The sequence below is a fragment of the Lolium perenne genome, chromosome 2 (genome assembly GCF_019359855.2).
Source record: "Lolium perenne isolate Kyuss_39 chromosome 2, Kyuss_2.0, whole genome shotgun sequence".
Lineage (NCBI taxonomy): Eukaryota > Viridiplantae > Streptophyta > Magnoliopsida > Poales > Poaceae > Lolium > Lolium perenne.
The window spans coordinates 309945200-309962728 of record NC_067245.2 but is presented as its reverse complement, the minus strand read 5'-3'; the positions used below and the strand labels follow the sequence as shown (position 1 = coordinate 309962728).

At 45.9% G+C, this 17529-nt stretch overlaps 1 pseudogene; it reads right to left on the bottom strand.

The window, feature by feature from the left end:
- Window positions 1-1348: 1348 nt before the first annotated feature.
- The window catches only part of LOC127336865 (disease resistance protein Pik-2-like), a 116041-nt pseudogene continuing 99860 nt past the window's right edge, over window positions 1349-17529 (bottom strand).

Sequence of the window (17529 nt, the reverse complement as noted above, 5' to 3'; positions counted from 1 at the left end):
ACACCGTCGATCGTGTGATAATGGCTCTAGGCTGGGGATATGTGCCAAAGGGTCCCAATCTTTGGTTCTCCATGTGTATATGTACTAAACAAACCTAAAAGAATGAAAAGTTACATTGGTGCACCCTCGCGCGGAGAAATCTAGGGGGGTAGACCCGCCGGGGCACACGTTCCGCTGTTTTTGGGGGAGGAGGGGGATAACGACCGCCGGAGCACCGGAACCCCACCAAACCTTGCATGTGGACCTATTCTATGTTTCAAAGTGTGATGCAAGGTGTAATGGTGCAAAAGTAGCTCCCCTAAACCCTAAACCCTAAACTGGGGAGGCTTCGAGACCTAAACCCCTCTAAATCCCTAAACCACGACGCCGGAGCTGCAGAACCATGCATCATAAACCCTAACCCTAAACCCTAAACCTATACCTAACCATAAATACTTACCCTTTAACCTAAACCCTAGCCCTAGCCCCTAAACCCTAGCCCTAACCCTACACCTAACCCTAACCAGTAGATCAGGCACACCGTCGATCGTGTGATAATGGCTCTAGTCATGCGGGTATATGTGCCAAAGGGTCCCAATCTTGGTTCTCCATGTGTATATGTACTAAACAAACCTAAAAGAATGAAAAGTTACATTGGTGCACCCTCGCGCGGAGAAATCTAGGGGGGTAGACCCGCCGGGGCACACGTTCCGCTGTTTTGGGGGGAGGAGGGGGATAATGACCGCCGGAGCACCGGAACCCCACCAAACCTTGCATGTGGACCTATTCTATGTTTCAAAGTGTGATGCAAGGTGTAATTCACCAAATGGTGCATGGCATGGATCCCCGGTCTGACATTCCTCACCTTCGGGCGATAACACTTAACAGATTCCTGGACGTGTACGGTGAAGTGTCCCGCCGCGGGTATATCAGGGGCTAGGATCGTGCCAAAGGGTGCCACACATGGTTTTCCATATGTCCATGGACTAAACAAACCTAAACCTATGAAAAGGTATATTGGTGGAACCTCGCGCGGAGAAATCTAGGGGGTAGACCATCCGGGGCCCACAGACAGCCGTTTTTAGGGGGGAATGACCCCCGGAGCACCGGAATGCCACCAAAACTTGCAAGTGGACCTAAAACCTAACCCTAACAAACCTAAAAGAATGAAAAAGTACATTTTGCACCCTCGCGTGGAGAAATCTACGGGGGTAGACCCGCCGTCCCGCTGTTTTTGGGGGAAGGAGGGGGACGGCCGCCGGAGCACCGGAACCCTGATATATGTGGGGGATGAGCATGGAGACTAATTTTGTATTGCACATAGTGTAATAAATAGTCATCAAAAAGAAAAACTAATTAACAAAATAAATATAAGTAGTAGATGAAATAAAATAGTTAGAAAAACAAATAAAATGTATATTGGCGCACGGCAAAGGGAGCAGCGCACGGCAAAGGACCCTTTGCCGTGCAACTGGTCTGTCTGCACGGCAAAGGGGCGGGACACGGCAGTGCCCAGGCCTTTGCCGTGCATTATTTCTTTGCCGTGCGGCTTGCAGGGACTTTGCCGTCCTACTATCTTCGCCGTGCGCTGCTCCCAGACTTTACCGTGAGATACTGCTTTGCCGTGCGCCAAGTCTTTCTTTGCCGTGCTAGGTTTCTTTGCCGTGCGCTGCTCCTATACTTTGCCGTGCGTTTTGACGTTGCCGTGCGGTCTTCTTGCTGCGCACGGCAAAGAAATCTTTGCCGTGCAGCAGCTCACGGCAAAGATAGGCTGCACGGCAGCGCCTGATTTTCCCGTAGTGTGAATACATTAGCTAGCTGTGGCCTGATTTCCCAATGACCAGGTGCATCCTGTATATTGTGATGAGCTGCAGCTTTGGCAAGTGTAGCATTGTCAGTGAAGAAAGTAAATTGGTTGAGTCGAAGAAGGTCTGCAAGCTTCGCTGCAAGAAGAAGACCAAAGGCATCGGCCTGTAGCACCGAAGATACTGGCGGCGAGATAGCCGCGATGAAGAGCTTGGCACACTGATTACCTTCCACCTGAATGTATATTCCTAGCCCAGCCGGCCTAGGAGAATTTCGCTGCTCCTCAACTTGTACCCATGATGCATCTATGAATATTTTGGTGCCTGTGATGATTGATGGTTCAGCCATGGTTGATCCAGGGACGACATCAAGCGGCGGTGCTGGTGCTGGTGTATGAATGTTCTTTACTTGCAAGTTGTTGTGTTGTTCAGTGGAGCTTAGGAACTCTAACTTAGTAGCACTGGTAATAGCACTAGCTGCTGCAAAAACCTGCGATGGCCTGCTTATTTTCCTACAAAAAAGAGTGTCGTTTTGAGCCTTCCATAGACACCATAAGAAGGTATAGAGAGTAGTAGGTTTTATTTGTGGATGTCCAGATGTGAGCAAAGCATAAATCATATGAGGAATAGAGCTATGATGAGCAGCAAGGTATTCCGTTTTAATGTACCAGGGGAAACAGAACCATGCTGCTTTAGAGAAAGGGCATAAGAATAGCATATGCATTTCATCTTCTTTATTATCACATCTAGAGCAGCCTTCTTTAATGTGTTTGGAGTATTTGCTTGCCCTCTTACCTGTTGGAAGTGCCTTTCTGAGAAGCCTCCAAACGAATGTTTGAACTCTCGGCGTCATTTCTTTGTCTTGCCAAACCTGGTTAAGAAGGGAGATGATCTGCGGTGGAACAGTTTTTGGGCGCTGCCTTGTGCATCAAGATTTGACACACCAATTAATCGTGGTCTCAAGATTTGACGAAGTCTACAGGACAGTCTTATTGGTGGCACATGCTAATCCCTTTCTTTCTTGCCTATATCTGATGGACTAGCTTCAAATGCTCTGAAGCCTACTGTTCCCGCTAAAGATCCGGTTGAGGATCGCCCCGAGCCTGACACCTCCCTGAGCAATCCTCTTCTGGACAACCGGCAGCGCCTTGAAGAAATACTCATCTGCAAGCAGTTCAATTAATCCCAGGAACATCTCATCATATATACACTGTCTCCCACAAAATAGAACCATACATTGTTTCATCACTTGCCACTACTAAGATGCTTACCTTCTAAGTTGGAGCCTTGCTCAGCACCCACATACGCGGGGCGCGACAGCTCCGCGCTCTCCTCGGCGAACCTGCATTCACTCTCAGTCGTCAGTCTTTCAAGATTCAGTTTTAGTTCAGTTCCGATTGTATCCATGCACATTATCGTGATAAACTTTGTCAGCACAACTGGTAGCACGCCTCCCAATGGTTCCTTTCAACCACCTGTACAAGGAAAAAAACTCACTCAAAAGACTCTAGGCTAAACGGCTAAACCTGAATCCTGTAGTGACATGCATACAGTGCAGATAGTGCAGTGCAGAAGTAGCTTACAGTAAGGTTGCCGTCCGATGACCTTCTCATCCCACACCTGAAACCCATACATGTTCCATCCATGTTACATAGCAAGGGGGCATTGAACTAAGATGAATGGATCCAAGCCATTGAGTCTGCTAGTACAATGAACTGTAAGTGCTAGGAAGGTACCTTGTGAAGGCACCTTTGTTGAACTTTCAGGATACAATATCATTCATCCCATACTAGCTGAGTGGAATTGGGAGAATGTTTTCTATATCCACTAGCAAAAAATTCTCCTTCGGAAACTGGTCATCCCAACTTATTGTTGCATTAATCAATTCATCCACCTTCGTTAACAGCAATCGTCCTTTTGGTGTAAAAACTTTCCCAGTAGGACTTGAGGCCACGTGTCATTCCATATATTAATCTAATTTCCATCCTCCACTCGCCAGATGGCTCTTTTTCAAATGTTTGCAACCCAGCTATTATGCTCTGCCATGTAAAGAAAAATCCTTTCTTCAAATTTGCCTCTAGGATTCTCCCATCCGGATAATACTTGCTTCTCAACACTCTGTCACGTGTGCTGTGGGTTGGCGCTTTGCGTGTCCACCGCTGCAACATCGATCTGCTCTGATCATCCGTGCGCACAATGCCGGGTAACAATTCGATCGTCAGAAATAATAATCACCCTGCAGCATGCTCTCATCAGAGTCTATCGCTTGGTCTCTGTCTCCTTCAGGATTCAGGAACCGGCAGCATATCACGGCACTGGAACCGGAACCGTCTCGTCCGACTTCGCAGCAATTCGTTACGGACTTAAATTTACAGTATTTCGCTCTAACTGGAAACCATGTCTTTTTTACTTTTTTAAAAACGGGGTAAAAGGTTTGCCAGCCATATTGTACTAGCAAATTAGAACTCGAATAATTAGACCTAACACATGATCAATCAAGTAAAATCATATACCTTCGAAGAGAAGGTGGAGTACGTGCGAACATTCATCAGAAAGGCTAGTCACGCAAAATACTCCTCGGAAATGGGCCAGGGCAGATGAATCTAAATTTAGCTTTTGTACATATAGGGTTAGGATTAGGGTTAGGGTTAGGGTTAATCCAAATTTAGCTTTTGTACATATAGGTTGGATAATGATTGGAAGAAATGATTCAGAATCTGAAAACTATGCAAGAAATAAAGGTTGTCTGCATCGCTTTGATGCAGAGGCCGGGGCTATGCTCCCCATTTCGATTTTTTTTTATAAGGGCACCAATATGTGTACCGGTTCTAAGATACCTCTGGTCCTGTTTAATTGACGCACCGGTCATACTTACCTAGTTGTCTTTCTCTCCGTACCCCGCGTCAATTTAATCCGACCAAAGAGAGTACATCCCATCAGGTGCAGGAGCCAACATAGCTAAATCTACAAAAAGGTTCAAGTGCCACTGGTAACTTCACATATGCTCAGCCCCCACTTTGACTGGGCATTGCCCTAGCATCCAAGAAGCCGCCCACTGGGCCCATGCACGGAGGCTACCGTCAGCGGGTCCCATGGATCCGGGAAGCATGGGCTGCAACTATTTACCCCTGAGAAGAACCGGGCAATCCCCAGCCATGTGCAGGCCTGCCCCAATATGGGCGCCAACGCCTTGGGCCCCGGGAACGGAACGTAATCAGTAGGAGTAGCGTGGCCGTGCCAACACGCGACTGTGGTAACGGAACGCCGAACGGGGCGGCGGCATGTGACTCCAACTGATTGTGGCAACATCATCGTCTTCCTGGAGGTTAATTGGATATAAATAAATGAAATGAATGAATTTCTATATAGTATATGCGATCAACATGACATAGTATGTACTTATGTACCTCCTTTTGCTTGGAATCGTCATCAGCGCCGTTATCATCGTCATTGTCACCATTGTCATCATCTCTATCGTCCTCAGTGTCGGTGTCGTCCTCGCCGTCCGTGGCATCGCTGCTGTCCAGCTAGAGTTAAGATACACATAAACCGGCGAGCCAGCAATCAGGTGCATATGGTATATGTATTTATAGTGATTGACCGATAAGATGGAGTAGTATATGCACGTACCTCTTCTTCTTGGTCCGTAGCTGCTTCATCATGTAACAGACTCTTGAATTTGGTGACAAAACCACGCAGCTCTTGTTCGCCATACCTCCCAACTCGAGGCTCGTCATCATCACGTAACAAAGTCTCCAGTGATTTAATCATGCAACGTAGCTCTCGCTGATCTGCAGTTATTTCCTCTCCATCGGGTCTGTCCAAACCATGTAGGATCGACCCGAGTGCGTCAATGAGTCGAGCTGCCTTCCGCCTGTAGTTCTGTACGAATATCTCGATGTCGAGTTCCTCAGCATTGGGATGGGCTAACCCCGCTTTCCTCAGGACTGCCTTCGCTGCCTTCACTTCCCTGCGGCCGCTGTTAGCGCAGTCAAGCCGACAGCAAACAGCCTCAAGTAAACGACTGCTATTATTCCACGGTACCAAGTTATCTTTTCTTCCAGCGCGGACACGGTATGCCAGTCGTTCAAGCATCGGCAATGCTCCTTCTCCAATAGTGATCTCTATGTTCGTTGCTAGACATCTCAGCTTGTGAAACTCATAACTGCCAAAGGTATATGATATGCACTTTTCCTCCCCACTTTCGAGAAAGAGCCAGAGGAGCGCCGGCAACCTTCCGAGGGCTTGCAGACCCTGGGTTTCTACCACCTCCACATACAACCACACGTAAGAGAGGAGAGGAACACAGAAAGAATTGATCCATGATGGCATCCTGGGTATAACTATGCTCTGTAGACAAAAGAAACGAAGCTTTGAGCTGGGTGCCAAGTCTTCCAAGCTGCCAAAACGGACATAAAATTCCTTTTTAAAGCAATCCATATCTTCGTTGAAGTTGAACCTCTTGATAATCAGACTTTGGATCTTGTGAAGTTTGCACAGAGACTCTGCCAGAGCCTTGCCTGCGGTCTCTTCACATTCGTCGAACTGAATTTGGAGCACCCTCAAGTTAGTCAGCTTCCCCAAATCCGTGAAGAAGTTTGGGCACTCGTCCACCAAATATAGACGTAGCTCTTCAAGGCATGTTAGCTTCCCTATCTCTCCCTTCATACTTGTATCTTCATCAGCCCACAAGCACCTCAAATTATGTAGCTCACCAACAGACGGCGGTAACTCGCTTATGTAACCTCCCCTTACATCCAAAATCTGAAGAAACTTCAGATCATGACCTATTCCTGCCGGGAGCTTGTTAACTTTACTCATCACCAGCCCTAGATACCTTAGATGAACCAACTTCCCAAGATGCTCGAGGCTGTGACCTTCCGAAAAACCACAATCCTCAATAACTAGCACACGTAACACATTAAAGTTCAAAAGGAGGGGCAACTTACTATCACCACATGTGATAGCATTAAATGACCTCACTTGTTTCATTTCAATGCTCGAGCTGTGTTCCACACTTCTTCCGTGAAGTGCTAATCTGCGAACCATATTGGTTCGTTTGCCTAGCAAATGGGTGTTGTGCTGTTCCATATCATATACAGTAACAAAGTTTATGTCGCTTGACATGGTGCGGATGAGATCGAGCACCATGTCATGGACACGACAACCACCTTGCTCGAAATCAAGTTCATCAGGCTCTATCCACCGGATCATGCTTTTATTAACAAGCTTGTTGAAGTAGATCTCCCCTAGCTCATATGACCCCATCCCTTCTCTATCACGGACAAATCCTTCGATGACCCACCTCCATATTAGTGATTTTTTCTCAATAAAGTAATCTTCAGGAAACATACTGAGATACAATAAACATGTCTTTAGATTGGAAGGTAGATCATAATAGCTAAAAGACATTATCTTTCTTGTGTTTTGGATGACTTCACTGTCTTCATGCCCAAAACCAATTGCATCATACACCTTACACCAATCTGCACTTGGTTTACCAACAAGCAAACTAGCAATTGTAATGATAGCTAATGGCACCCCACCACATTTCTTTAAGATTTTGTTGATCACTTCATCGGGTTGGTTATCCCAACTTACTTCTTCACCACCACATGTTCTTGCATAGAATAGCAATTTGGAGTCATCATCTGAAAGCGGTTTCATGCGGTAGATCCTACCAACTCTTGTGGCAATATCAACAATACGAGTAGTTATGATAATTTTACTTTCTGGATGACTATCCACAAAAGCACACTTAATCATTTCCCATGTTTGTATGTCCCATAAGTCATCAATAACAATAAAGTACCTATTCACATGAGAAGGAAAAAACTATAATTAGCAAAAACTATATAGCTTACTAGTACCCACTAGAATAAGAAGCATGCTCTGACACACCAGACCAGAAAAGGGCATTAAGAATCTTAGAAAAGATTGGATAATATACATCTCAAACTTTTTAAGGATCCTCAATTATCATTTTCGGATAGATAATTCTAGATAAATGGGTGTGTATTGTAGTAGCAAAACTAGATAAAGTTGACCGAAGGTGTAATCCATGTAACCATTCAACCAATGCAACTGGAGGAATCTCGAATCGAACTTTACCAAAAATAGCGGTGCCAATGTCACATATATGCTAATATGCTATTAAGGCCACACATTGATTTCCATTTCTTCGGTGTTTATTGATAGCTTTCCAAATTGGTATTAAATTAGAGCTCTTATGGTTTTGGCCAAACACACAAAGAGATATTTGCAGAGATGGCGGCAGGCATGGCTGGTCACTTTGGGGCAGAGAACGACAAGGGTGGTCATTGTAATAGCAACGATAGCGTCAGCGTCGGTGCTGGGTTACCCATGGCGAGTGCGGGGAGCTGGCTTCGGGATGTGCGCAGGCCCTACGAACCCTAGTGGTGGAGCAATATTTGGAGGCGATGGTGCTTAGCAGTTAGCATGGACCACCAATGTGGTGTTGTGGGCTTCGTTGGCTCTATTGCTGGTGGCCAATCCTAGGGCACTGGCCCAAGATCTGGCCAAAGTGGCGTCAGCAACCAAGGTAGACCATACCCTGTCAGGGCTAGGGCAAGCCTTGTTCAGAACCAGCTCTTGTCTGAACGCTATGCTTAATGTGTCAACTCAAGTTCAAAACTAGGCTGTTGTGCGGCTTGACCGTGAGTCTGTGTTCACAACATTTTGGGGAAGGCTAGCTGACGGTTACCCATGTCCACGGTTGATTTTCTGACAACGACCCGTTGTCCTTTTGCCGTCGGAACCCACCAAAGATGAGGGGGAACAGAGGTGCTTCACCAGAGAGGAGGGAGAAAGAATCATCACCGTCGCTACTGAACAACTCCCCCCCCCCCCCTGCCCTAGCTGCCTGCTCCACTGATCCGCTGTCCCCCAACCAGCCATCCTCCTAAGCTTACAACGCCAGCAAACCTGCATGCCTCCACCCTTAACAGCAGCAAGCCAACCTTTAAGTTTATTCCTCGCTCCACAGAGGTCTACACTCGCCATCACCGTCTCCGTCGTGGCCAGCCGTGTCTTCACCGACTCTGGCGAGGTGGACAGCCATGTCAGGTCTGGGGGGGTCCTCTCTCTCTCTCTCCCCCCCTCTCTCGGTTTGTTGTGTTGTGAAGAATAAAAAAGAAAGAAATCAGGGCAGAGGAGAGACAAAGTGGGAGGAGATAAAGGGGATAAGGGGGTGGATACACGCAGGTGAGTATGTTTCGCACGTTGAGCATCGATATAGTCACCTCGAGAAGAGCCGCTTTTGCAACGTTTTCCCTACTAAATGCTCAATCGGATTCAAGAGTACCAGAAAAGTAAGTACTACGGAGAAAATGAGTTGTGTTTGCATACATACACTGTGAGCGCGTATGACTACTTGTAGTTCATGTCATATATGTTCTTTTTGTTTTGGTTTTTTCTTCAATATACTGTACTTGTGGAATAATATAAATAAGGATCCACTACATAAAAATTAAAAGAAACTAATAGGAAATGACGTTTACATATACATGTTATAGTGTTTACCAGATGAAGCGACGACCAAAGCCTGAGTTGCATTGCAATTACTTTCGGCGTTTTACTTTATATCACAAACTGATTAACCATGCCCATACTAGTGTATATTTCATGTCACCAAAACATACAAGCCATATAGTGTATCTAGGGGCATATGTGACATAAAGAGGTTAATGACTAGCATAGGATGAGATTTATGTGTACCTCTTGCCCGCAAGGAATTTTTGCAGCTGGTTGATCAGCTGCCTTTCATCCATTCTTTCTGCAGCTCTGTACAGATCTATGTCAAGTTCAAAGAGGATGTCGCTGAGAACTTTCTTCGCGCCTTGGTTCTGACCAACTGGAACAAAACCTTGACACTCAAATGTGTTGCTAAGCTTGTCATACAATGCTTTTGCAAGGGTGGTCTTGCCCAAACCTCCAAATCCAACAACAGAGACTATCTTGCGATCTTTTTGGGATGTGTCAGCATCCTCGAACAAGACCTTCATTAGCTCATTAGTTGGCTCATCAATACCAACAAGGTCGGAGACCTTTTTGTATAGAGCCGAGAGACGAGGGTCAACTGTAGTTGATGCAAGATTAGCAACAATATCGTTGATCTTGTACCTCTCGTACCTTTCTTTGATCTTCATAACTTGGCTCTCAATGTCTTTGATGTCACCGGCAATTTCGTGGCGCGCGTTGAACTTGGTGAATTTATTGCGGGCCTTCTTCAACAAGTGCTTGAATTTGGGCTTGGTTTGCTGGTCAACACCCTCAACGCGCACCAAGAAGGAGTCGAGGCTGTCCTCGATGGCATATGACAACTCCCTGACCTCATTAGCCCAAATCTTGACCTGCGGGTCAAGTTTTTTTTTTTTTTGGGTCAAGTTGATCCAGCGACACGCTGGATACCTTCACAAGGGCCCCTTGCATGCTCATGAGCTCGTCCCTGAGGTCTCCAATCCCCTTCTTCACGCTCTCCTTCAGGTTGTACTCTTGTATGAGCAGCTCACCAAGCTTGGGGATGAGAGAGCTCATCGCCCCCGTGGCAAACTCCATGCTCGACTCTCACCCTCTTCTCTCACTTGCTAAGCTTGGTACCTTTTTTCTTCTTATTTTCTCTCCCTCGGTTTCTATCTCTTTTCAGAAGCTCTCTCTTACTAGCAGTGGCTAGGATACTGTCCCTTGTATGTGTACTGGTTCATGTACTGCTTCTGTTTCATGGCCTTCACATTCACCCTTCTTTATTTTCAAGAAGGAATACGTTTTTTGTCCTTATTCATCACCTCCTCACTGCATATTCAAAAAGTAATCAGTAAACAACAATTTCCATGACCTTGCTGGTTTGAACTTTCCCCAATTTAGATGCAAAATTCAGAGGTAAGAAGACAAGAAAAGCAAAACTAAAATACAAAATTACCTTAGGGAGAGGAATAGGAGCTTGCACAACCTCCATCAGTGGTGGATCTAGAAGTAGAGCAGGAGCAAAAGAGCTACCAGCTAGGACGACCGCGCCACTGCCAGGAGCCTCGACTTCGGCTGCTGGCTGCTGCTCACCGCGGACGGCGCCGGCGACCAACCTGAGCTCCGAGCACGTACAAGCGCCGCCACCAGCCGGCCACCCCGCGGTGCTACTGCTCGGACGAGATGGGGATTGATGATGATTGGGAGAGAGGAGACGAGAACAGTTTGACTTGACGAGATCCTACTCTGCTCGTGTCTCTCGTTAAGAATAATTCTTAATGTGATTGACTAAAGGGCCCTTATTTATCTGTATAAATACAGATATAAAAAGACCCAGACTAGGTTGATCTTTACAGTCAATGGACCAGACTTAGGGCATCATTTCGGATGTCCAAACGGACCCGTCGTGTTTGTTTGCGTCGGCCAAATGATCGAAATCGTCCGGACGTCCGTTTGCGTCGGGTGGCTCCAGCGGCACGACGCATTTTTTTTCATTCATGAAGGCATAATTTACATGAAAAAAAACATAAAAAAGCCAGAAAGGCGTGCTAGTACGTGTTGTCTACTGGTCATCGTCGCTGACGAGGTCAATCAGCTGCGGCGTTGGCCATGGAAGCTCGTACGCCGGCGGTGGAGGACGTACCGCCACACGGGCAGGAGGTTGTGGCTAGGGATCCCACGCTGGAGCAGCAGGCGGAGCGCGGACGTTGGAACGCGTCGGCGTGGCCAGAGGAGTCGCCGGCCTCCCCTGCGCGAGCGCTGACTCGTGGAGCTGGATTGCGAGCCCGTCCCACAAAGCGAGCTCGTTGAGCTCGTCCTGCTCGCTGTTGGCCAGTGCCATGGCAATGGTCTCCTCCTCGGAAATATCCGGCGGCTGGGTCTCCGGATCCCACGTTGGCCCGCCGTCGTCGTGGTCATACTGTGCCATGGTCACGTCCTCGTGCGCGTCCTCGTCCTCGTCGCCGTCCTCGTCCGCGTCCTCCTGGTCGTTCTCTTCTTCTTCAGCGGCGATCTCGCGCTTGAAGTAGTCTACGTCGGCGAGGTAGGCAGCGCGGCGCCGCGCGTCGAACTCCCACGTCCCGAATGAAATCCAGTTGTAGGAGTTGAGCGCGTACGCCGGATCCTCTCGTAGATCCAGCGGCAAGATCGCTCGGCGGCGGCGCACCTCGTCCCGCCGCTCTCGGCCCTCGCGCGGCACGGGGGGGGGGGGGGACCGGCACGCGCCGCGAGTTCAGGTACCAGCCCCCTCCCGGCAAGTTCGCGTCCGGCCATGGTACCGGCCGGTTTTCCTCCCATAGCTGCCACGCGAGGTCAACGCGGACGTACCGGCCGACCCGTGCCTTCTTGCCAGAACGCGAGCCGCTAGCCTCCTGGTCGTTCTTCGTCTTGCGGAACGGCCAGCATTTCTTCCCCATGGCGTCGGTGTGGTGGATATTGTGGGATTTGGCAATGGTTTGGTCGGGGAAATGGGCGCCGGCAGCGTCCCTTTAAGAGGCTCCGACGCCATCTCGCCTTTAATGGCCTGCCAGTGCAACGCCTACTAGTTGCTCACGCTCGCGGAAGCCGAGGCACGTCATTAACGCGGCCCTGCAAAGGCTGCAGCGCGCCGCCCGAAAGTAATGTCGCGGAAGACGAAGCAGTTGTGCCGCTGCCAGGCGGGCCCGTGCGAGGACCGAGCGGACACTTTGCGCGTCCGCGCAGCGTCTGCAGAGACGCAAACCTGGCGCATATTTGGACCAGGTTTGCGTCTCCGCGGACGGTCCGGTCACTTTGCGTCGCCCCGCTGGAGGTGGTGCCAGACGCATTTCAGGTCACGGCGGACACAAACGGTCGCTCAGCGTCCGTTTGCGTCGCGCCGCTGGAGATGCCCTTAGAGTAGCGTCCCCAAAGAGATTTGCGGCAGTCAACGGGCTAACGCATTTCGGACGTACAAAATGTTCGGTTGTGTCTGTTTCCGTCGGGCAGTGAACGCCATACAACCCAGGACGACCGTTTGCGTCGGGGTATCTCAGCAGTGCGGTGATACGTCTCAAACGTATCTATAATTTCTTATGTTTCATGCTAGTTTTATGACAATACTCATATGTTTTATATGCACTCTATATCATTTTGATGCATTTTCCGGCACTAACCTATTAACAAGGTGCCGAAGTGCCAGTTCCTGTTTTCTGCTGTTTTTGGTTTCAGAAATCCTACACAGGAAATTTTCTCGGAATTGGACGAAACAAAAGCCCAGGGTCTTATTTTCCACGGAGCCTTCCAGAAGTCCGAAGAGGAAAGGAAGGGGAGCCAAGGGGGCCCCAAACCACCTGGCGGCGCGGCCAAGGAGGGGGGCGCGCCGCCCTAGGGGGTGGGCCCCTCGGGACTCCCCCGACTCTGCCCCTTCGCCTATATATTCTCTCCGTCACGAAAACCCTAGTACCGAGAGCCACGATACGAGAAAACATACTGTGACGCCATCGCCGCCAATCCCATATCGGGAGATTCTGGATATCGCCTCCGGCACCCTGCCGGAGAGGGGAATCATCACCGGAGGGCTCTACATCACCATGCCCGCCTCCGGATTGATGCGTGAGTAGTTCATCCTTGGACTATGGGTCCATAGCAGTAGCTAGATGGTTGTCTTCTCCTCTTGTGCTATCATGTTTAGATCTTGTGAGCTACCTATCATGATCAAGATCGTCTATTTGTAATGCTACATGTTGTGTTTGTTGGGATCCGATGAATATGGAATACTATGTCAAGTTGATTATTGATCTATCATATATGTGTTGTTTATGATCTTGCATGCTCTCCGTTGCTAGTAGAGGCTCTGGCCAAGTTGATACTTGTGACTCCAAGAGGGGGTATTTATGCTCGATAGTGGGTTCATGCCTCCATTGAATGCAGGACGATGTGAGAAAGTTCTAAGGTTATCGATGTGCTGTTGCTACTAGGGATAAAACATCAATGTTTTGTCTAAGGATATTTGTATTGTTTACATTACGCACAGTACTTAATGCAATTGTCTGTTGTTTGCAACTTAATACTGGAAGGGGTGCGGATGCTAACCCGAAGGTGGACTTTTTAGGCATAGATGCATGCTGGATAGCGGTCTATGTTCTTTGTCGTAATGCCCTAAGTAAATCTCATATTAGTCATCATGGTATGTATGTGCATTGTTATGCCCTCTCTATTTGTCAATTGCTCAACTGTAATTTGTTCACCCAACATGCTATTTCTTATTGGAGAGACACCACTAGTGAACTGTGGACCCCGGTCCATTCTTTTACATCTGAATACAATCTACTGCAATCATTGTTCTCTGCTGTTCTTTGCAAACAAACATCATTCTCCACACCATACGTTTAATCCTTTGTTTACAGCAAGCCTGTCAGATTGACAACCTCACTGTTAAGTTGGGGCAAAGTATTTTGATTGTGTTGTGCAGGTTCCACGTTGGTGCCGGAATCCCTGGTGTTGCGCCGCACTACACTCCTTCACCAACAACCTTCACGTGGCCTTCATCTCCTACTGGTTCGATAACCTTGGTTTCTTACTGAGGGAAACTTGCTGCTGTACGCATCACACCTTCCACTTGGGGTTCCCAACGAACGTGTGCTTCACGCGTCATCAAGCTAAATTTCTGGCGCCGTTGCCGGGGAGATCAAGACACGCTGCAAGGGGAGTCTCTCACATCCAATCTCTTTACTTTGTTTATTGTCTTGCTTTACTTTATTTTATTTTCTGTTTTGTTTGCTTTCTTTATATCAAAAACACAAAAAATTAGTTACTTGCATTTACTTTATTTACCTTTTGTTTATTTCATCATGCTTCCCCCTAAGTTCACTTTCAAAGATATATCAGTAGGGTATGGGTCTATCATTGGAAGAGATAATATAGAAGAATTTTTCACTCATGTTAGTACAGTTAAAGATTTTGAAGATAGACACTTGGTAGAACTTGCTCCTACTTATGAAATTGCTACTGCCTCTTTAGTACACATGTTGGAAGCTAGATTTGTTAATCTTAACCATATAATGCAACACATGTTTCTTACACTCTCTGATATGGAAGAAGGAGAGAAGAAAGATTTTGTTTTAGAAACCCTTCTTAAAGAATTTGGTGATGTAGCTAGAGAAGCTAGAAAAGTCTTTATTCAACATAAGATGCTTGGCTTTTATACCTATTTTGCAAATACTCTTGAAAAGATGGAAAAAGATAGACTAAAGTACACTAATAAAGTCAATTGTGAGGGGGAGATTAAAATACCAACATCCTATAAACTCATAGGAATGCATGAGGCACTAGAAAAGAATTTTGATTGGATTGTTCCTAAAAATTTATTTGATGAGGATAGTAAGCCTAAAAGTAATGAAAAAGGAGCCTCTGAAACTTACATATATAAGATACAATGAATTGTTGAGAAAACTCCTAAATCCTCTATTGATGCTTCATCTCTTGATAATACTTGATTTACACTTTATGCGCCTAGCTGAAAGGCGTTAAAGAAAAGCGCTTATGGGAGACAACTCATTGTTTTATTTCTGCAATTTTTGTTTTATATTTGAGTCTTGGAAGTTGTTACTACTGTATCAACCTCTCCTTATCTTTATTTTACTGCATTGTTGTGCCAAATAAAGTCTTTGATAGTAGAGTTGATACTAGATTTGGATTACTGCGCAGAAACAGATTTCTTGCTGTCACGAATTTGAGTAGATCTCTCTGTAGGAAACTCAGAAAAATCTGCGACAAATCATGAGTAATCCTCAGATATGTACGCAACTTTCATTCAATTTGAGCTTCTTCATCTGAGCATGTTAAGTGCCTCGAAAAAATTCGTCTTTACGAACTGTTCTGTTTTGACAGATTCTGCCTTTTATTTCACATTGCCTCTTTTACTGTGTTGAATGGATTTCTTTGCTCCATTAACTTTCAGTAGCTTTTGGTAATGTCCAGAAGTGTTAGGAATGGTTGTGTCACCTCTGAACATGTGAATTTTTGATTATGTACTAACCCTCTAATGAGATTGTTTTGAGTTTGGTGTGGAGGAAGTTTTCAAGGATCAAGAGAGGCGGATGATATAATATGATCAACAAGAGTGAAAAGTCTAAGCTTGGGGATGCCCCCGTGGTTCATCCCTGCATATTTCAAGAAGACTCAAGCATCTAAGCTCGGGGATGCCCAAGGCATCCCCTTCTTCATCGACAACTTATCAGGTCACCTCTAGTGAAACTATATTTTTATTCCGTCACATCTTATGTGCTTTACTTGGAGTATCTGTATGCTTTTATTTTTGTTTTTGTTTGAATAAAATCGGATCCTAGCATTCCTTGTGTGGGAGAGAGACACACTCCGCTTGTTCATATGAACACTGGTGTTCTTAGCTTTACTTTTAATGTTCATGGCGAAGGTTGAAAACCGCTTCGTTCATTGCTATTTGGTTGGAAACAGAAAATGCTTCATGTGGTAATTGGTATATTATCTTCAATAATTTGATACTTTTCAATTGTTTTGAGCTCTCAAAGAGATCATGTTTAAGCTCTTGCATCATGTAGTTTGAACCTATTAGTGGAGAATTACAGTAGAGCTTGTTGAAATTTGGTTTGCATGATTGGTCTCTCTAAAAGTCTAGATATTTTCTGGTAAAAGTGTTTGAACAACAAGGAAGACAGTGTAGAGTCTTATAATGCTTGCAATATGTTCTTATGTAAGTTTTGTTGTACCGGTTCATACTTTTGTTTGCTTCGAACAACCTTGCTAGCCAAATCCTTGTACTGAGAGGGAATGCTTCTCGTGCATCCAAAAACCTTGAGCCAAAACTTATGCCATTTGTGTCCACCATAACTACCTACTATGTGGTATTTCTCTGCCATTCCAAAGTAAATTGCTTGCGTGCTACCTTTAAAAATTTCATTCCTTGTCTTTGCAATACATAGCTCATGGGAAAATAGCCTAAAAAACTATTGTGGTAAAGAATATGTAGCTTATGTATCTTATTTCTTATAATTTGCTTGTTGAGCGGTAAACATGGTTCTGGGGACGCCATCAACTATTACACTTTTGTTGAATATCATGTGAGTTGCTATGCATGTTCGTCTTGTCTTAAGTAAGGGTGATTTGTCATGATTAAATGGTTTGAGTATGCATATTGTTAGAGAAGAACATTGGGCCGCTAACCAAAGCCATGTATCATGGTGGAAGTTTCATCTTGGACACTAATCCTAAATCTCTTATGAGAATATTATCTGTTGTTGAATGCTTAAGCATTAAAGAGGAGTCCATTATTTGTTTTCTATGTTGTCCCGGTATGGATGTCCTCAAGTTGAGATCTATCAAAAACGAGAAATCAAATGCGATATATCTCCTTGGACCTTTGTACAGGTGACATAGAGGTACCCCTTTGTGACACTTGGTTGAAACATATGTAATGCAATGATAATCCATGGAAATCCGAGCTAATTAGGACAAGGTGCCAGCACTATTGGTATTCGATGCATGAGGCTTGCAACTTATAGGATGTTTTATGCATAACACATATGAATTATTACTACCGTTGACAAAATTGTTTCCATGTTTTCAAAATAAAAAGCTCTAGCACATGAGTAATCCCTGCTTCCCTCTGCGAAGGGCCTTTCTTTTACTTTATGTTGAGTCAGTTTACCTACTTCTTTCTATCTTAGAAGTAAACACTTGTGGCAACTGTGTGCATTGATTCCTACATACTTGCTTATTTGCACTCATCATATTACTTTGTGTTGACAAATTATCCATGAGATATACA